Source organism: Anthonomus grandis, chromosome 9, assembly GCF_022605725.1.
Source record: "Anthonomus grandis grandis chromosome 9, icAntGran1.3, whole genome shotgun sequence".
Lineage (NCBI taxonomy): Eukaryota > Metazoa > Arthropoda > Insecta > Coleoptera > Curculionidae > Anthonomus > Anthonomus grandis.
In genome coordinates, this window is record NC_065554.1 from 17,528,485 (window position 1) to 17,550,784 (window position 22,300).

The following is a 22,300-nucleotide window of genomic DNA, read 5'->3' on the forward strand; positions in this document are numbered from 1 at the left end:
ATATATATTATTAAAAAATGTTTAAACAAAATACGAAAGTGAAAATATAAATTATTTTTTAAGCAATAGCAATTAATAAAAAAGATATCGTTAAGATCTAATTTTAATTTTTTAAATATTAAATCTACTATTAATTGTTTATTTAAGGAATTTCAAAGTACTTATATTCATAATGTTGATAATTACCGGTCGCTGGTGTAGCTCATTTCAACTTAGCAAAAGCTTTTAACAACTTGCTCAAGTTTTTTACAATCGTTAATTACTGTTTTAGTATTTTTACAGAAAGGTAGTTAATTTGCTACCTCGCTATTTGGTAATTAACCACCACAGAAGACAAAAATAAACTTCTGTATTAGTCACATCAATTCAATTACATTACGAAGAGTATAATTTAAAAAGGACTTTTTTATTTAGAACTAATTAGCCTCTTTTTATATTTTCGGGCCTAATAATTTTTTTTATTTTGACGTCTAAACTGGGATTGCAGACCATAAGTAATTCATTCTAAAACTATAATTTTAATTATTTCTTGGTACTCGTATATCCTTGAATATTTAAATCTACTTTGGCCTCTAAACTTGAGTTGGGTTACGTTGGGTATAATGTATCTTTAATTTATTTTTAGATTTTTAATTAAAATATAGGGCATTGTGGGAGGAGGGTAACATTTTGGTACATTAAAACTTTTATAGATTCTCTTGGGGTAGGAAATTGTCCATCTATAGCTATTTTTTTTAAATAAGAGGAATTATATAGGACCTAGTTTCAGAAAGGTATTTCCAAACTTAAAGGGGTTAAATTTTACAAAATAATGCACTAAATTCCGAAAAATTAAGTTGCAGCAAATAATTATTGCGAAAATATATCCTAACATCTCCAAAAGTTTTAGACTAGATAAAAAAATCATAATAGATACAGTTGATGCCGCCCAGAAATGGAGAGGGTACAATTTAAAATCAATGCTAATATCAAGTTTAAAAATAGATTAATTACAACCTTTAAAAATTCCGCTGCATTTTCTTTAAACATGCAAATCTTGTAAAGAATGTATGTAGAAACTCTACTGATAAACTTTAAGGGTAATTTCCAATTTAAAGAAAATGTGTATAAACATTATGTGTAATTTCTTTAACTACTGGGGTTATAGTTTAAAAAAAAAGTTCAAACATTATTTTTAGTTTTTAATTATATTTGGAGAGTTTTTTTGTATTAATTAACGCTTTTCTCAACCAACCGCAATCAACTGAAAATAAAATAAAATTTTAATAAATTCTCTTCACTACTAAATAAAATCAATGTATTTCCTTTTATTTTATTAATATAAGCTTTTCGGCATACAGGTATACTAATATGATATAATATTTTTCAGATATATTAGTATTTCATAAATTACTGATTTGAAAGATGGCATACAAACGATAGGATTATGTTTAAACATTAATTTAATTTTCTTACAAGAACTTTTGTTTCTTTTTATATGGTACATTCATATGGTTTTTTAATACTTTAAACACCGTGTAGTTCGAAGTCTGTCAAATTTAAAAATAGGAATATTTATCTAAAATCTTTGCAATTATTATCCTTTTCTAGTTAAAAGTCTTTGGATACTATGCACATTTAGGTATAAATCCTATATTGTAATGTTGATGACCTTAATATGGTCATCTCTATGTTGGAAAAAATATAGTTATGTGGATAAAAAGTTTTACAATAAATTATCCCTGTGTTACGCCTAATAACAGATAAACTGGCGAGGCCTATCTTTATTTAAATTTATTTTAGTATCTGTTTCATTGGTGCACGCGAAATATCAAAGCTATTTTAAAATTGCCTCGAAAGGCAGTTATTAAAATCAAACTAAGTGCACGCTATATTTGTTTTCTCCGCGCTTAACCTGCCAAATGTCTTCTGTTTAGTAATTGGGGCTTTCATGCCATGTTACCTGTCATGAGTTAAGTAAGAGTGGTTTAATTGTTTGGTTTTAAACATGAATTGTTACAATTTTTAATGAAAAGGAAACGGATTTATTTTTAGGAGTTAAACATCTAGCCTTAATTGTCTTACTATTGGTTAATGGTCTTTTGCGTATTTGTCGTTCTCTGTTTATGAACAAATATTTAGCTTTGTACGTGTGATACCTAGAATACATTCATTTAAACATGAGTTGAAGTATTACATTAAATGAGATATCAAAGAATAAACTACATTGTTTAAATAATTTGAACAAATAGTATCCTTGTCCTGTTTTTTTTTAGGATTATTTTTCCACGCATGAAGGTCCTGTTGTAAATGTAAATATCTGTTTATTGTTGAATTCGATTATAGTATCTATAATCTTAAGAAATTTGTTAAAATTACAAGACTGCAAAAATTTTATTTTCGCAACAAAAATAGAAAAAAAAGCCAGGAAAAAAAAATCAGGAAATATTAATTTTGCTAAAAAATAGATAAAAATATAGAAGTAATGCAAATAAATAATGTAAACTGAAAAAAATATAAATTAGATATTAAAAGTGTTATTGTGTGTATTAAAAGTGTATCACAAAAAAAATAAAACCCCGTACTTGTCAAAGATTCTTTTTATTTTTTTTTTATTAGAAGAAATCTTCTGACTAAGAGGTTGAAGATGTAGGTATGGTATGTGGCTCAAGTTTTTCGGGCACTATCAAAATATACAGTGCATTTATTTAATGAAAAACAAAACGACACTCTTTTATAACTATTTCTTAATAAAAAAATCGGTTCATCGTGTGACTTTGTCGCTTAATGAATCGTTTCTAGAAATGTATATTGACAGGCGGGGGTAAGCGAATGGCCCACATGGTCACCAAACTTAACAGCACCAGATTTTTTCCTTTGGAGATAATTGAAAAGCAAAGTTTATAAAACCCCATTTAAAACTATTAATGAATTAAAAGGTCGAATTCCTCGCGAATGTAGAGATATTAGCAGACAAATACTCGTCATTATTCGTGAGGAATTTTAAAACACTTAGATTTTATTATTGTCTCGCGAATAACGGAGTCCATTTTAAACACTTAACAAAATTAATTCTGTTAACTGAATAAATTATTTATTTTTTAAACACCTTTTACTACCCTGTTAATAGATCTATTAATTTACATTTTTTATTCACCGTTGAGTGGTAAATTGTATGCCCTTAAAAATGAGATATCTCACGCTATAGGATACTGTTTGAGACACCATAATATGATGTCGATAAAATATTCATTATTACCAGACATTTTAGTTTACTATTCGCAGGTACGTCAACCGATTTAATTTTTTTTCCACTGTTGAAAAGATTTTATTTTAATTGACAGGACTTTGTTAAATATACAATTAAATGTTCCCCTGTACATCTAGATTGAAGTGTTTTTTTTAAAGAAGTTATTAAGGGTGGTTCTTTCTGAAATAATTGCACTCTACTAAATAATTGAAAACAGAAAAAATTCTAGTCCTTAATAAATTTGAAAAGGAAAATTATAATTTGATAAACAAAACAACTGCACCCAATACGGAATATAGTAGGTTGTATTCATATCGATTTATTTTGCATGGAGATCGATAGCATCATCATACAATGGTTGCATAGGTAGTGTTTAACATCAGAATTTAAACAAACTTACAAAGCAGACTTGCCAATGGTGCAAGAGAAAAAATATTTACATTCATATAGCATACATTTCTTTAGTAGTGAACGTCGAATCGTAAATTGAGTTAATATTGCGTATCATCATCTTCAGATAAAAATGAATTGGAGTCTCTTCAAGCCAGCATGCCTATGCTTTCTCGCCCTTTACTTTACTGCTAAAAGTTTTGCAGAAAATCATTAGTCATAACGTTGAAGATATGGTACATCTCTTTCGATCTCTCAACTTTGATATACCTTATTTTTATTACTATTAGTTAATAAACCATTAGACTCTAAGCTGACTAATGATTTAATTGGTGGGTAGAAAATAAGGTCTAGATAAGATTTCGAGTAAAATATGGGAGATGTATCGGTTTTATTACAACCAGAGATCTTAAACAGTATTATCTAGTTTTAAAGCTTAGTCGGATTGATCTTAAATAAAGGACTTAGATCCCCCACTTAGTATAGTGAAAGTTTGTTTTATTTTGTTAAAACATTTTTAAAAGGGATCCTATTATAGCTTATTAAATACTTAACCCGGCGTCAGTGCGGTGGGGTATAACATATCCCAGAAAATTTAAATTAAGCGCGATTTTCTAGTACACTGTAGGAGCGCGCCGAGCGCCTTAGTACCTTCCAATTATACTTCAGTCATCCTGTCCCCGCGGCAAAATCAGTGCTCCTGTTGATTCTGTAGCGACCACACATCTTCAAAGTTGTCTGGGGTATCACATACCCCACCACACAGGTAAATTACTCTTACTAAAAAATTTTTCAATACTCTGTGAAATTGTTAGTTTTTTTTTAGTGGGTGATATTTTAAATAAGTTTTATTGCATTTTTAGTAATGGGTGACTTTGAAAAAGAGCAAGAGCGTCTTATTAAGTTATGGCAAGAGTTAGACGAAGGAGAAGCACCAAAAGGTTCAGAAAGTGAAGGAGAAGAGGACTACAAAAGCGGAAGTGATCACCGCAGTGATAGCGAGGAAGACGCTATGATAGATGTAAATGATGGAGAGGGAGAAAAAGAAATTAACAACCTAAGCACGACTCAAACAGCACATGTGGGAGAGATCAAAGAAGAAAAAACGCAAGAAACAACAACCGAAAATGGAGGTAAGGCGAAACGAAATCTGCACTACATAGGAAAAGATGGGACAAAATGGGCTAAGGTATGCAACCCTAGAAATGTAAGGACTCGTAGTGAAAATATTATAACACATTTACCAGGTGTTAAAGCTAAAGGCAAAAACGCAAAAACACCTTTAGAATGCTTTGAGTTATTCATGCATAATGGTATGATTAACAATATTGTCAAGTGGACTAATAAAAAACTTGCAGAAAAGTCTAAGTTTTATAATGAAAATGATCAATTTATTGTAAAAGATACCAGTTTGAATGAAATAAAGGCAGTAATTGGTCTTTTGTTTTTAGCAGGGAAATATAAATCGGCAAGATTAAATTTAGATGATCTCTTTTGTTCGGATGGTTCTGGAATAGAAAAATTTCATGACATGGTCTTTGTCATTACAAAGATTCATTATACTTCTTTCTTGTTTGAGATTTGATGATATTGAGAATAGAAATGAACGTAAAGCAACTGATAAATTAGCTATTCGGGCAGTCTTTGAGCGCTTTATATAAAACAGTCAAAACAATTATACCCCAAGCGAGTATCTAACTATAGATGAAAAGCTAGAAGCATTTAGAAGACGCTGTGCATTTTGGCAATATATGCCTAACAAGCCGGCAAGATACGGCATTAAAATTTTCGCTTTGGTTGGTGCAAGAACTTACTATGTTTTGAATATGGAAGTATATGTAGGTGCGCAACCTGAAGGACCCTATACAGATAGTAATAAACCATTTGATGTCGTAAATAGACTTGTCGCACCAATTTCAGGCTCAGGAAGAAACGTCACATTTGACAATTGGTTTACCAGCTTTGAAATATTACTGCATTTGTTAAAGGAACATAAGCTTACGGCCGTTGGTACAGTCAGAAAAAATAAAAGACAGTTGCCTCTAACTTTTCTGGTCTCTAAGGGTCGTGAAATTTTTTCTAGTAAATTCGGCTTTCAAAAAGATGTTACGCTCACGTCCTACATACCAAACAAACAAAAAGTTGTTTTAGTTATGTCCACTTTACATCACACTCATGATATTGATGCGTCAATCGCAGAAAAGAAAAAGTGTGGGGTACATGTAGTAGATGAACTCTCTGCGTCCTATGATGTATCCCGTAATAGTAGGCGTTGGCCACTCACTATATTTTATGCTCTATTGAATTGCACGGGAATTAACTCTTTAGTCATATATAGAGCTAATACTCAAAATGAAATAAAGAGGAGAGTATTTTTGAAAAACCTAGCCTGAAAATCAGCTCATTGCTGATTATACTGAAACGCGCTCCCAAAATCCAAGGTTACCAAGGGAACTGCAAGGTAAGATGTTCAAAAGGCAACATGAACAACAGGCATTAGATCCACCAGGAAAACGCCAGAGATTTGCAAGAAGATGCACGATTTATACACGAAGTAATGATCGTAAATCTTTCTTTACTTGTGTAAAATACTCAAATTTTCTTTGCGTTCAGCATTCTTTTACTATATGTGAGAACTGTCAAAATTGTATTTCTGAGTAGCATGTTATTTTCTGTTTCATTTTGTACTTATATTTGAGGTTAAATTAATACTGTTTACTCCAAGAAACTATTATTTTATTGAATATCTTGATTTAGAAAAAATACACTTTGTTTTTGACAATAGGTTCAATTTTTCGTAATAATTTTTTTTTATTGTTGTTACTTTTATTTTACTACTTATTCTTTATCTGATATGATGTATTAATATTCCATCAAAAAAATCTACCTAAAACAACTAAATATTTTTAATTTTAAATTAATTTATTTGGGGTATGACATACCCCACCACACTAAAAGAGCAGATAAATGTCACCACACTGACGCCGGGTTAAGGGTCTGCAATAGCTCCCTATAATACGGTTTTTTAACGAAGTTAATAGACCTAGACAAACATTATTTAGATATCAGAGATTTTGGGATCTATCAGTTGGGTTGCAGCCTGCTCGTAATTTAGATGACCATCCTATTTCGTTCGAATTGCTCTTACAGAAATATTGTATATTGCTAGTTTTAACAACTGGTTAACGTATAAAAATAATTACATTCTTGAAATTTCGAATGTAGAATTTAAGGACAAGAAGATTAAAATCCAGATTCCTTGTAGCTTAAAAACATCTTTTCTCAAAAAAACCTTAATCTTTTCTAGCAGTCCTTGTTTTTAATTATTGTTGTATAGCATGAGTGTTAATTTCGTATTTAAATAAATCTTGCGATTTGTGAAGTTTGGCTTAAGGTTTATTTATTACTTCACGAAAATCATACTACAGGGCTACGAAACAGATAACAAGTAGATGGTTAAAGGATATCCCGAAATTTTGTGGTATAGAAAGTCATTTTTTCATTCAATATGTATCCTAAAATTTAGGGTATTTCGCACCATGAGCCTATACAATTTGAATACCTTATTTGTTTTTTCGGTTAATTAATCAGTGGATATTAACTTGGAAGCAAAGGTTACTTCTTAATGTACTCTTAAAGCTTATTATCGATGAAATAAGAGATAAGATTTTTGTGTTGTGATAATGTAAATATTTCATTTATATCTTGCTAAAGAGCTTCATAATGCTCGTCAGCAAAAAAATATTGCGGATATTTTGAATATATTATATATTATTTTTACTTTGGAAATATTTTTAACAAAATTTAAAAAAAGTGAACTAAGGATCACAAACCGCGCGCTTTATCTAATTTTCATATAATGATTCTTATATATAATCTTTAATCCTAACTTTACGATCACGATAATACAAGTATGATTCCAATAACTTCACAAAATTAATATAATGCAACCTCAATGAAACCTTATTAAATTCCTTTTCATAATCCGCTTGCCCCCGTTTACTTAATACGTTAGAAATATATTGCGTAACATTTTTCGAATTGCTTGTAGTTGATATAGATGCTAGAAGTTCGTGTACATTTTCTTTAATACACAAAAATAAATGTAAAGTGATTGCTCAATAATTGCGCATTTCACTTTTCTTGAATACTAGACATGTTTTCACCCCTTTAAAGTACTTAACCTTTCGATGTAATTAAATATACACATATTTATTTGTCATTGGTTCAAAACTCGTGATCTTTTAGAAATCCACATCGTCCCTTACAGTTGACAATATAAAAAGGTTCCCTATAAAATATCCAGGGTTTCAGATATCGGCACGTAACACATGTAAATTCAGTTTGTATAGCGCCGACAACGAAATGTATTTATTCCAATATCGCCGCAATCCAGATTCGGAGCTCTCAAGGCTCTGGCAAAACCGGTGGGTGGCCCTAAATAAAACTCGATATAGGCGATATAAAAAGTTTATTTATTTTTGTTATTACAGTTAGGATGGCATCGAAGAAAGACGGATTTAAAGGGGGTTCAATTTATGTTGACCTGAGGGTAAAATGGTTTGTGTTTTATAGATGGGAGGCTTTTAAGGAATCTATAAACTGTTTACGGGGCGTTTATTTGACATAAATTTTGTAAGTCTTTTTGTCAGTTTTTTATAAAAAGATTATGTAAGCAAGTATAGTCGTTTCGCCGCTATACTTTTGATACGTGAAAACTAGGTTGGAACATCCACGTCTTGTTAGTATAAATTATTAGGTGTCTTATTAGTCAAATAGCCGCAGTTCAGGTTGAAGGAAAAAAAGGATGACTTCTTGGGGTATCATGCTTCAAGAAGTACGTTATATAGTGCTTTCATTTCACAACAATCCACCCTTAATAACTTTCTTAAAAAAAAACAAAAAAAAACACGTCAAGTTAGATATACAGGGGGAAGTTTAATTATGTATTTACTAAAGTTCTGTCAATCACCTCCTCACCTCCAGCTAACCCCACTTTAATATGTCAAATGGGAACCCCCATCGTGTGATACATCATAGTAAGGAGCGTAAAATTCTCTATTCAACGGTACTAAAATTGAAATCAGTGTAAGCCAATATTTTTTTTTTTTTTTTTTTTTTTTTTTAAGAAAGTTATTAAGGGTGGACCGTTTTGAAATGAAAGCACTCTATAGTCGTTCTTAGTGTATTAACTTACCTTACCAAATAATAACAAGAAAGTAAATAAAACAAAAAAACTTCGAAGATTACATATGTCAAAAGCAAATAACATTTTTAGAAATTGCGTAAAACTTAAATACAATATTTCAATTAACTCAGAAAATAACAATAAAATTAATAAAGTTATAGGTATTACGTGGCCACAAAATTTAACTTTGGATGTGAAAAAATTATCAATATTGGTTGGATTCATCCTTAATAATCAGCAATTTCTAAATCTAAAGTAAATCAATCATAAAGTAAATTAATTAAAAAAGTAATCGCACAAATAGCAAAAAAAATATAGTAGGCCCGACACCTTAAAACTTAATAACATGGTAAATATTTCTCAAAATTTATCAATTGTATCTAACAAGGAGGAAAATAAACGAATAAAAGTCAAGGTCTCACAAATGTAGCGTCTAAAATTTGGATTACGTATTTCCCCTTACGGCATCATTAGACCTCATCTTAGCCTAGTTAATAACGATACACGATGTAGTTACCATCTCACGTTTACCTTTATTATGTTATCATAAGTGTTTTTTAATGTGTGTCATTGTACTTAAAATAAGGTCTGATGATGCCGTAAGATGAAATACGTAATCTAATTAATAGAGGCTACATTTGTAAGACTTTGACTTTGAATTTATTTTTCTTCTTAAATATTATTAAAGTCTCTTGAAAATAATGAATAAATTTTTCGAATCATCATATCACAATATCAAATTTCAACCAAATTAGAAATAATAGCAAACTGACCGATTAGAACAATATAGCGTAACCGGAAAACCCAATATATCAAAAATCATTAAATATCTTATAAATAAACCTAAAATACTAAATTGCATTAATAACAAAAAAGTGAAAATAGCCGCATTGAAACTAAATAATTTTTAGAACTAACTATCTAGATACTTAAATCCGTAATTTAAATTAAATAGGTGAAAACTATTGACCGTATATAAATTTGGCCATTTTTAATAGAATAGAATAAAAAAATGCATATTTAATACTGATTCGTCGTGTAATAAAACCAATCTTTTTTTAACTTACGTTTTCAAAAAAAGGTAATTACTATAATGGGTCCCAGCACTCATTTCTTTGGGTTGATAGTTGACACCATCAATTACCTGAAAAAACGCGTTTTTTTGGGACTTATTTGTATTATTTACTTGTATACTTTATTTTTATTGGGTATTATTCGCGGAATCTTGAAATTTACGTATGTGATGTAAAATTATGGCAGTTTAATTTTTTTTATAAATCGTCTTTAAATAATAATAATCTAAAGTTCCGCCTTTAAATTGTAATTAAAGAGTATTAAAACTTTATGTCCGACCTTCTTGGGAAAAGTTCAGTTTTTTTACCCTGTATGATTCATAAAAATTTGGGTTATAAGAAATTTAAGAGCCAAATAGTAAAGCTTTTATTTCCAAAATAACTTGTTTTTTTTTTAATTAAGTATTGTTTCTTATATAGGTTGTATATATCTTGTATAAGCAATAATGTAACTTTAAAAAAAATTGGAATTTTCAAAGCTCTAGGAATATTTTTTGTTTAAAAGTAGCTTCAAATACATTGTTTTTTTTCATAATATAAATTGTTTTCATTTAAGCACTTTTTTTAGAGTCCCTTTTAGTTATATACCTGGTTTGAACTTTTTATTTGCTTATTTTTGTTTGCTATTATACAGATATTCATTCACGTATAGGCCCTTAGGTCTAAAAACTTGAAAATACGGATTTATTATGCTCAATGAATATATCGCATACCAAATTATAACGTTTCGCCATCCATACATACAGCCACCTATACAAATTTATTAAAATCATTTAATTAAATTTTTTTAAAAGTACGAATTTAGATAATCGGATATGTCGCAACTATACAGCTTGGAGAAAACACAGAAAGAGTGCAAATTATTAAATAATTTCATGAAGACCATTCGGTACAATGTAGAGATTTGCTTTCATTAACGTTCGAAAATAGACCGATTTCTTGCGAAAAAAAAATCTTGTGTCGAATTTTGAGACATCTTTTTGTCCTCGAGATTATCAAAAATGCTTTAATGAAGTAAAAGAACTAAAAGAAATAGTTTGTAATACCCTAGAAGTAGATTCAACACGATTAAGTAGAAGTGTTGGAGAGAACCTGGGTATAGACCTTAAAACTTATACCATTATTTGGAAAAAAAATGGTTACAAATGTTTCAAATAATCAAGAATTAACTCTTGTAAAACCGTAAGAGAAAAGCCAAATAATATTGGAATTATTTTATAGATATTCAAATTGTCAGATGAATCTTCTTTTCCATTACATGAGAAATACATTTCTTTCGTTGTTCGATATCGGTCTTAGAAAATAAAACACAGATGTTTTTAATGCCGTTCTCAGTATCCTTAAAAATTAAATGTTGGAACTGGTATTTTGGGCTACCATATTATAAAACTATTTTTTATTGACGATATTTTAAACGCCCAAAAATATTTTAAGTTACTGCAAATGCTTGAATAAAGAAGAAGGCCTCCTTAAGCTTTTTTTTTAAGAATTAGTTATTGTAATTTTTTTTTTGTATAGTATCTAAATGTCTCTACTTTTGTCGGAATTTATTTTTTACCTAAATGTATTCTTGATTTTTATTACGTAAATTATATGTGGCCTGTACACTGATGTATGTAAAGCCTGTATCGAAAAAATGTTTTAGCAATTTCTGAACTCGTAATGAACAATAACTACGTAGTAAGCGACTAGCAGATCGGAGGAATTGGATGCGTGCGTGTTGTCGCATTTCGCCCTAAAGCACCTTTCTATGCATTATGATCGATTCCCCAATCTGTATAGTAATAAATTACAAAAAGTTTAAAAGTAACGTAAAACCTATAACCACTAATTATTTATTATATATTTTTTGCGAACTGCATAAGCAGGCAATAAAATAAAAGAAGTAAGTAAGAGTCGCTGAAAAAATTTACTTATCTAGATATTCTTTTGAATTAACGTATGGCAACATTTTGCAATTTTTCTTTTATTACAAATTGCACATCTAGCGGTAGAGATGATTCAGGCAGTAAATTGATGCAAAATGGAGTAAAAGATAAAAAACGGCATAAAACTTAAAATCTTTATAAGCCTCGTCTTACTGTAAAATAAGTAAATTAGTGATGTTTGTGCGATGTAAATAGCTTTATTCTGTGCCCAAAAAAATATAATTTTACTCAATCGTGTCATTCTATGACATCTAAAAGAATCGGAATAGAATAATATTTTTTTATTATAATTATGCAAACTATGCTAAAGAAATACATATTCGAAGATCCAGAAAATTAATAAGAAATGAAATTAAAATAATTCCTCTATTTTGATCAAAGAGACCATGATATAATTTAAAACAAAACGCAATATTATAATATAATAAGTGTCAATATTATAATATATATTTAATTAATCAAAATATTAGACATGTTTCGCTTAATAAAATACAGCTCACTGCTAGACAAAGTCTGAATATAAATGTACATAATTAACTGAATGTAATAATGAAATAAAATAGTAAAAATTAAACAGTGATATGGAAAAATAGGTATACAAATGTTAATTTTTATAATCTCAACAACAATAAACTTTATATTGAACTAACCTATTTCTTAGCCTTAAATATAATATTACAATTAAGGTCTCTATAAAAAAAGTTCAACTTAAAAAATTACGCGCTAAATTGTCGTAAGTTTATTGTTCTATTTAATAAATTTCCGTAAACTAAATTAATCAAATAATTTAAACGTTTTTATTACGTATAATGCAATCAAAATCCTACTACCCTAATCCGTCGAACGCTAACTAGAAAATCGCGTTTAAGAAATATTGAATTTTTTACCCCGAGGCAAAATAATTTGCATAAGAAAGCTGGCGAGCCAATATAGTCCTTGTACATTATGTACAATGGGCTTTATGTACATTTTCCGTGACAGGCATTTTAATTAATTGATTTAAAATCAGACCGCAAGGTCAGGACGCGGATACGATATCGTACAAAGAATTTTCCTTCTTCTTAGAGACTTTTTGTGAATGTGGTTTTGTTCAATATTTGTCGTATATTCTTTTATCTTTTTAATAAAAGTCGCTCTTTTTTTAATAAATATGTTCTAATATATTTCTTTTGCAACATACGGTTTTTCATTAATATTGAAGTGAATATTAACCGCATTGTAAGTATTGAGAAAACAAAAAATGTTATTATAATAATATTTTATGTTTTTAAGCTTCTTAATCTGCCACTGAATTTAATATTATTATTTTTTTAGAAAAAAATGCTCATATAAAGAAAAAACTAAATAAAATGTCGTGAATATTTTAAAAAACACTAAAAATAGCTAATATCTTTACATGAACAAAAAATTATTAGTTATTAATTCTTCATTAAATGCATAAAAGATATACAAGGTGTTCCATTTGAAAAAAGCAAAAATGAAGCTTTGGAATTCGTAAAATTTGAATGATAACTACGAACAGCCTGTATACGACAGAAAGTTAAGTAATCCTTCATTCTTCTATAATCCGAATTCAATTTTGACAACATATTAAAATTTTCAATGTTGAGATAAAATTCAATACCATGACAAAATAGCCATATTTAGTGCATATGCTAAGTAGCCTAAGCTAGGCCACAAAATGAAAAAAAACTGGCACTCGATTTAAAGAAAATGCCGCTTATATCGCCACAATTTTTTAAAGTACCCTGTATATTACAAGATAAATTTCACACATGCGCTATCATATTTTTTGAGGTTAGAAAATGTTATTTTCTTTTAAGGCTTTAAGGAAAGCTGACGCACTATTGCAGATATATCAAATTTTATTTTATTAATTAAGAATTTCAAGTATGACTTTTTGAATATTAAGCAAAATTGATTTTGTCAACTTATTAGTTATTAAATATTTAACTAACGTCGAAAATGATAGTTTACCTTAAATAATTCTCGCTTATTCGTTTCCTAAAATATTAACGTTTAGTTTTCATTAGTTTCAATCTAAATAGTTTAAATGTAGTTAAAAAAATTAAAAAAAGTACATAAATACTCATAATTAAATTCCATCATAATAAATAACAATAACTAATTATTATATTAACTCGAAAAGCAATAATAAAAGTATGTAAACAAGCAAATAATGTTCAAGCTTACTAGCAATTCATGTTTTCGCCTGCTCTCGCTTTACAGAGGTAATTTTGCAGCTATAAATAATAAACTCAAATTTAATAACTCCCTTGTTCTTCAATATTTATGTGCCGGCTTTTATTAACAGAAACAAAAGTATTTTGATACTATACTGAATTTCACTATAAACTAAATATCACATCCAGCATTTTAATGCTCCATACATCCGCTTTTCCTAGAAAACATTAATTTTTAATCTTTGGTAATTCTAATAAATCGGATTGGCGAGAGAGGGTTTTTCATTTCAACGGTGCGCCACTTCACTGGATTAAAACAACTCTGGCCTGTTTTCCTATCATCTTTGCCAAATTGCATTACCCGTCGCGGTCATCGCTCCGTGACTTGAAACTTCTTGAGCTTCGGAAAATTTACTTTTAGAGCTTAGAATATCGTTTGAATTAGTTTCTGGTGTAGCATTATTTTCAAAATATAAAAAATTCTTCACATACATCCCTACAGAGAACAAATATTTCAACACATATCTCTGTTTAGACGAGACAACCAACTCATTTATAAAAAAAAAATCTGGGCCGAAATATCCCATGTCAAACAAAAACAGTAGCAAAATCCTGTTCCATATTTATGCCTTCTCTGAAAATTCGTGGCGTTATCCGTTGGCATCGGAAATGAGTTTTTCTGACGTGATGCTTACAACTGACAGGATAAAAAATTAGGTTTTATGACCTCAACGCTAGAGACATTTATAACTAATGGTTTAACAGTAGTATAGTCAATTACTTTTAATAGAATGTTATATGCAATATGAGATAGTCAACAGAAAATCGTTAATGTCAAATATTTGCTAAAAAAATAAAACGAGCCGCTAACTCAAAGCTGATTATATTTAAAAAAATTATATTAATTACGCAGTCAAACAATATTTATGTAATTAAAACACAATTAATCCATAACAGTGTCCACATATTTTCTAGTTAAAACTGTAATATTATTATAAAGGGTAAATACGTAAATTATTCTCCTAGTTTTAATACTATTTTATTAAAAGTTGATTAGTAGGGTTTATTTAAGACTAACTTACGTTTAACCTAATATTTGCATCTATAGTTTCTAGTTTTTAAGTAGTTCATCTTGTTTGAGGGCCTCATTTTGGCCCCAATTTAGGTTCTATTATTGTAAATGCCTGTATTTTACATTCTCTTGAATTGAAGTATTACTTGAGAAGAATTTGTATACTTGCTTGCTTTGAGTGTCAGTATTTTTTTTTTAATTAAAAGAATACTGTTACGCGTTTCGTGACATTTTATTTAGTTTTAATTGTTTAATCAGTTGTTACCTTGGAAACAATGAAACGATAGTCAACGCGAGTTTTTGATATTTTTTGATGACGTTGCCAATAAAAGTGTGTTCTTGAATTTTGTTACAATATTTTTTATATAATGGTTTGATAATACTCTAACTTTATTGAATACTTTACAAATATCATCTAACAGTAATTACATATAAAGTTACTATAGACTAGTTAACATATATCATATATTATAGTTTTTATCGAATTATGATTCGTTTTAATATTGATACACTCAAGCACCTAGATGTGAAACATCTGTATGTGCGGTATCAAATCATGTTACTTACTTTTAGATATAAATTAATAATATTTTCTATTATAAATATTATCACAAAAATAAGAAAGATAGAGACTAAGCAAGTTAGAGAGAAACATAATTAAATAATTATTCATACATACATATATATTAAAAAATTTAAAATACAACCAACCAGGACACTATCTGTGATTAAATGCTCAGACGAAAAACTTTTCAAATTGGTAAGCGCTCTCAGAGATTACACTCTTACACAACAACTTAAATTTTTTTATGGAAGTGCAACCTCTACAAGCACCCGGCAACAAGTTATACAATTTAGGTCCAAAGTAATTTATGTATCTAAGATTATTAGTACTTAGTGGTAGTTTAATTTGCCTATTGCACCTAGTTCTGTTATTATAATTATGATTAACAAAAGACTTTAAATTAGGTCGAATATGTATATAACAGATTGTGAGAGTGTAAATTAATCGAATGTTAAAAATATCTTTTTTAAATAGTAAATGCGTAGGGTACAATCTATCTTTTAAAAAAAAAATTTAAAATATATTTCTGTATTATATTTAATTTGTACAGGCAGTTTTTATAAAGTCCTCCCCACACCAATCTACCATATCTTATAATTGATTCCACAAATGCTTTATACAACATTTTTAAAGTTTTAGTATTTCCCTCAATAAATAAAATTTATGAATTAGTTTTCGAATTTTGTTGGAAAGATAATCAATGTGTGGTTGCCATTTCAGAAACTTATCAATTACAACTTCAAGGTATTTTGTACATGAAGTTTCTTTAATACAGTGATTATCTACTAAAATAGAACTATAATGTGCTCTATTTGCATTAGTAAGTGAAAAGGCTATGTATGTTGTTTTAGCTAAATTTAATGATAATTTAAACGTTTGAAGCCAATTTTTTATTATAGTTAAATTATTTACAGATTTATCTTTCACAATGTCCCAAGACTCTCCTCAAATCACAATCGCTTTATCATCTGCATAAGATACTAGTAGACCATCCACCTGTACCCTTAATAATGATTTGATATATATTATAAAGAGTACTGGGCCCAAAACTGTTCCTTGTGGAATGCCAATCTTAATTTCCTGTTTGTCACTTAGGACGTTATTGAGTTTAACCATTTGTAGTCGCCCTGATAAATAACTTGAAAACAACTTTAAAGCAGTACCCCGAATTCCATATCTTTCAAGAACATTAAGAAGTATATTATGAGGCACAGTATCAAAGGCTTTTGCAAGATCAAGGAATATATACATTCTCTGTTTGAATTTAAATTATTTACTACCTCAGTTATTAGTTAATGCATGGCATCTTCTGTACTGCACCTGTCAAGAAATCCATATTGACCTGAGGAGAAAACATTATTCATTCTTAAGAAATTCATTAGTCTAATCTTTATAAATTTTTCACAGAATTTCGCAAAATTACTTATAAGGCTTATAGGCCTGTAATTATTAATGGATGTTTTGGAACCTGATTTATAAATGGGTGTGATTATCGATGTTTTAAATTCGAGGGGTATTTTACCAGTTTCTAATATAAGGTTTAGTATATGTAATCGCGGATTAATTATTTCTAAATGTGTCTGTTTAATGATATCAGCTTGAATACCATCATAACCTGGTGAACTATTATTTTTTATTGTTGAAATACACTTTATTAATCCTTTTTTTGTTATGGGGTTAAAATAAATTGATTTTGTTATCGGGGCATCCAATTCCTGTTCATGTTGTGGTGGCGCAATTGCTGTTTCCATTTTTACTCCAACATTGATGTAATAGCTATTACAATAATTTGATGCTTCAACTAGACTATTACAATTTTCTCCATATTTATTTTTTATATTAATAAAACATCGTTTTTTTTTTAACGTTTTCGTATGTGGCATTTTTGATTATTTGGTACAACTTTCTCATATTACCCTTGTTATTTTCATTTTTTTCCTATAATATTTATTTTTCTGTTTATGTATGAGTTTGGTTAATTTATTTCTATATTTTTTATCTAATTGGGTATCAAATCTTTTCAATAATTTTTTTTTCGATCGGTCTCTAGTCTTAATTGATATGATAATACCGTTACTAATCCAATCTTTTATTTTTTTATGTTTTTTGTGATTTATATTGGAGGTTTGTGAAGCGTTTATTAATAATTGTTGGTAACTTTTTAAGAACATTATTGTTGTCATCTCTGAGTCATGATTCTTCATCACGACCGATCAATCAAAATCTCGTAGTAGTCATCTAAACTTAGGAATATCCAATTTAGTTTTAATGTCATTGTAAGAATTTATTAAATTATAAGATTTTATTTTTTCATTGATAAACAAGTGATCTAGGCAAGTTTTTGAAAGCAGTCTTGTGACTGAGTTAATATATGACATGAAGCCTAATGAGTTCATCATAGTAAGATAATTAACAACATGATTATCATTTAATTCTAAAATATTTAGATTGATGTGTCCAACAAAAATTTCGATATTAGAAAAAGTTAATGTCTCAAAGTATGTAAATAAATCACTTATAAAATCTGTCTTTGAAATGGGTGGAGGCTTGTATATTGCTGTTAATCCAAAAGTTGTGCCATTTACTTCAAAATTCATTTTACTTAGAGTTGCTTCTGAGTTAGTCAATTGAGTGAAAGAAAAATCAATATTCAAATTATTTTTTACTAGTATAACAAGACCATCATTTTTATTATACTTAGATATGGTATAGGAGAACATTACTAATAGTAAATTACTAAATGGTTTTTTGAGTTTGAGGTAATATTTACATATCGTCGGTGCAATGCCACACCCACAAATGTGATTCAAGACAATGAGGAGATTTGCGCTTTCACGAAAGTTAATATGTATCACAAAATATTAACCTACGGATATAAATCCATAGGGTAATATTTTGTGGTCTGTATCGCACACTTGCAACGCGTGCATCGCGAATGTACCAATTCGTGTTTGTGACGGTGTAAATTTTGCATTTGTTTTACATTCGTTGTCTCGTTTTTACTAAATATTTACCAGTTTTGTGTGTAAAAATGAACGCCCACACAGCTAAAATATTTAAAAACTTGAGACAGCCACGTCTGGTCTCACCAGAAGAAGATGAACAGGAGGTAGGTACATATAAGTACCTCCTCCTGTTCATCTTCGGAGGAGGTAGTACTTATATATAGTTTTTTTTGCGTTTTCTGCAAAATTTTTCAAAAAAAATATACAAGGTACTGCACTTTAGATGTCCCTTTGGCAACTAGTTTAAATATAAAGTTTGATATTTTTTTCAGTATTTGAAATTCCAGATTTATTTTACTAATATAGGTTTTTTTTCTGTTAGATTCCAAAGAAAAGTAATGACGAATGTGACACCAAACAAAAAAATGAACCCGGAACATCAAACGTTTTTGCTTCTATACCAAATAATGAAAGAATACTGCGTCCAACGGTTTCAGAGAACCATCTAAAAGGTACTGCTTTTTTATCATAAAATTTTACATTACTGATAAATTCAACAAAGAAATTTTTTTTAGCATAATCTTTAGTAGATATTTCGGGCACCTCCAGTAGGGAACCCACGTTGGATAGCGAACTAGCTTCGAGTAACCTTTCGGACTCTTCATCAGATAACTATAATCCCGAAGAGGAATTAACTTCTAGCAGTTCTTCCTGCTCTTCTTGTTCGAGCTCTAGCGATACATCCGAATCAGAGGATCAAAATGAAATTAAAGAAAATTAATTAAGTAAGTTATTTAGAATGGTGTGACGCAAACATAAAAATATTCTAAAGCTATTTTTCTTTTTTATAAGGTAAGTGCCCTAAGAGGAAGAAGAAAAACATAAACGCTTGGAAGAAAAACATAAGGAAATAAAAAAGATTAAAAGGAGAGTCTTATGTCTGTTCTAGAAATAAAGAGAGACTAGCACGTCCCATGTTACCATCCCCATGTTTTGGTAAAGCAAACCACCAATGTGATACTTTTATCAACGAAGAAAACCGACTCAAAATTTACAATGAATTCCGCCAAATGATTTTGGTTGATGATCAGCGAATTTTCACAAATAGTCATATTAATAAACAAAAGGAAAAGAGAGTGATTAGAAACATTAAAAATTCAAGAAGAACGTTTACCATGAATTACTCTGTTACCGTCAATGGGGAAAAAAGACAAGTATGCCGGGCCTTTTTTATGGCTACACTCAATGTTACAGATGAATTTACGCGCGGAGCTGTGGCAAAGCTTTCTTCCAGCGGCATAGTTGAAAATGAAAATCGTGGAAAACGTGTCCCATACAATAAATTAAGACATGATGATAAACTGCTGATTCGTAAGCACATTCTTTCATTTTCAGCCGTAGAGTCCCATTATTGTAAAGCCTTTAGTACAAAAAGGTATTTGGATTCTTCACTAAACGTCTCTATTATGCACAAATTGTACAAATCAAAGTGCTTCGAATTTAATGTCCATCCAGCTTCTTTTGAAAAATATCGACGACTGTTTAGAAGTTATAACTTGGGGTTTCATAAACCCAAAAAGGACCAGCATAAAAAGTGCTTAAAATATACGAATATGACAGAGGAGGAAAAAAAGGCACATGAAGAGGTTCATCGCAAACACATGCTAAGAAAAAAATTAGCTCGTAAGGGTCGAGACGAAGACAAAAAAATTGCAAAAAAAAATTCAGAGGTACTATCATTCAACTTGTGGCTTTGGCAGTGCTAACGACTCCAAAAGGTCCAACAGGACAAATATTTTACCTACGAAAATTGGCGGTTTTCAACCTGACTGTCTACAATTTAGGAAATCAGGACGGAATCTGTTACCTTTGGGATGAAACCCAAGGAAAAAGGGGATCAAACGAGATATCCTTGTGTATTTATAATTACATAATCAATCAACAAAACATTACAGAAGTTCGAATGATGTCGGACCGGTGTGGCGGCCAACAAAAAAATTCACATTTTGCTGCTATGTGCTTGAAACTTCTTACGGATCACACCAATTTAAAGACTATTGATCATAAGTTTTTTGAAACAGGACATACCGAGATGGTGTGTGATTCACTCCACTCGAAAATCCAACAAAAATCAAAATATGCTCCTGTTTATTCACCCGAAGGTTGGGCTCAGATAATAAGAAGTGGTCGAATACACCGACAGCCTTTTGAAGTCAGATTCATGATGTTTGATGACGTCTTTAATTTCAAGTCTTTTGGAATACAAAATTATAAATTGAACCAAATTCCCTGGCAACAAGTTTGTTGGTTAAGATACATTAAAACCGATAACGTGGTGACAATGACCTATAAAAAAATTTTTGGAGATGAATTTCAATAAGAAGACAGCATGAAAAGCCGTGGACGACCCAAAAACGTTGACTTGAAGAAAGCTTATGATAAGCAATTGCCAATTGCGATTGCCAAATATAAGGATCTTCAGAAAATGTGCAATGACTTAACCATTCCAAAGAACTATCATAACTTTTATAATTCCATAAATGCTGATAAAAATATAAGACACAATTTACCGGAGCCAAACGAAAGCGAAGATTCAGATGAAAACTAAATTATTTTAAAATATGATTTAAGTGTTTTACTTTGCACTATATTTTGAAAATTTATGATATTTTCATAAATTCCTGTTCATATTTCTAAAATATAATTCTAACATCTCTTAATAAAAATAGAAAAAAGATGTCGCATTAAATCCTGATTTTTAACAACTAATTAAAAGCTTAAAACTGAGATAATCTGCTAACGCCCATTTTGCACATTCGTGGGTGTGGCATTGCACCGACGATATATGCTTTAAAATTGGGGAATTTTAGAAAGAAAAAGAGAAGAAAGAAAGAAAATTAGAAATTTTACTTAGAGATATTTTTTTAAACAAATAAGACAAGTATTATTTAAAGATTCTTTTTAGTTGAATTTTCATGGAAAATTTAGAAAAAAATATAAAAAAAATTGCCGAAAATTATTTTACTTTATGAATCCTTTTTAATATACATACTTAAAAAGATCACACATTTTCTTTTCTAATGCTTAAATTATTAGTTAATTTTTCTTTAAATAATAATCAACAATAGTAAATACAATAAATTTTAAACTTTGTTACATTTTTTTTGGATATTTCTTAAAATTATAAAAACAACTACGTATAATGCAATTAAAATTTTTTTTTTTGAGATTTTAAAATACCACGTTTTATAAAAGGGACAGCTGCTGCTGTATTTCTTTATTAAAAACTAATTTAATTTTAAAACTATTAAAGATACGATAACAAATAGTCAAGTCGATTTTATAATAAACTTAATGGTTTTTAAAATGAGTGATTGGACAATTTGCGTAGCTAATGTCGTTTCGTTGTTATTATATTCACATTAATTTTGTAAAGAGTATAGATCTTTTGAACTTTTATGACTTTAAATTTACTAAATAAAGAAGGATACGGTTTTATACATCAAGATAATTATGTCAGCAATAAAATTTATGAAAGTCATTATTGTTGAAAAATGTATTAAGTACTAATTGCTTAAACATTGATACGATCTAGAAGTTCTTTTTTTAGTTTATTTATATTAGTCTAAGAAAAGCTAGGTCAGAAAAGACCAGGGTGAGAAGTAGACGATGTTGATAATGATGAAGGAGAAAATGGTTTTACACCTAAAAATAGTTGAAGCATAAA

The 22,300-nt window shown here is 29.3% G+C and overlaps 1 protein-coding gene across 1 annotated transcript in view; it reads right to left on the reverse strand.

Annotated features, from left to right (window-relative positions):
* LOC126740528 (acid sphingomyelinase-like phosphodiesterase 3b) overlaps positions 1 to 22,300 on the reverse strand; it is a 321,078-nt gene that overhangs the window by 279,500 nt on the left and 19,278 nt on the right. The window lies entirely within an intron of this gene.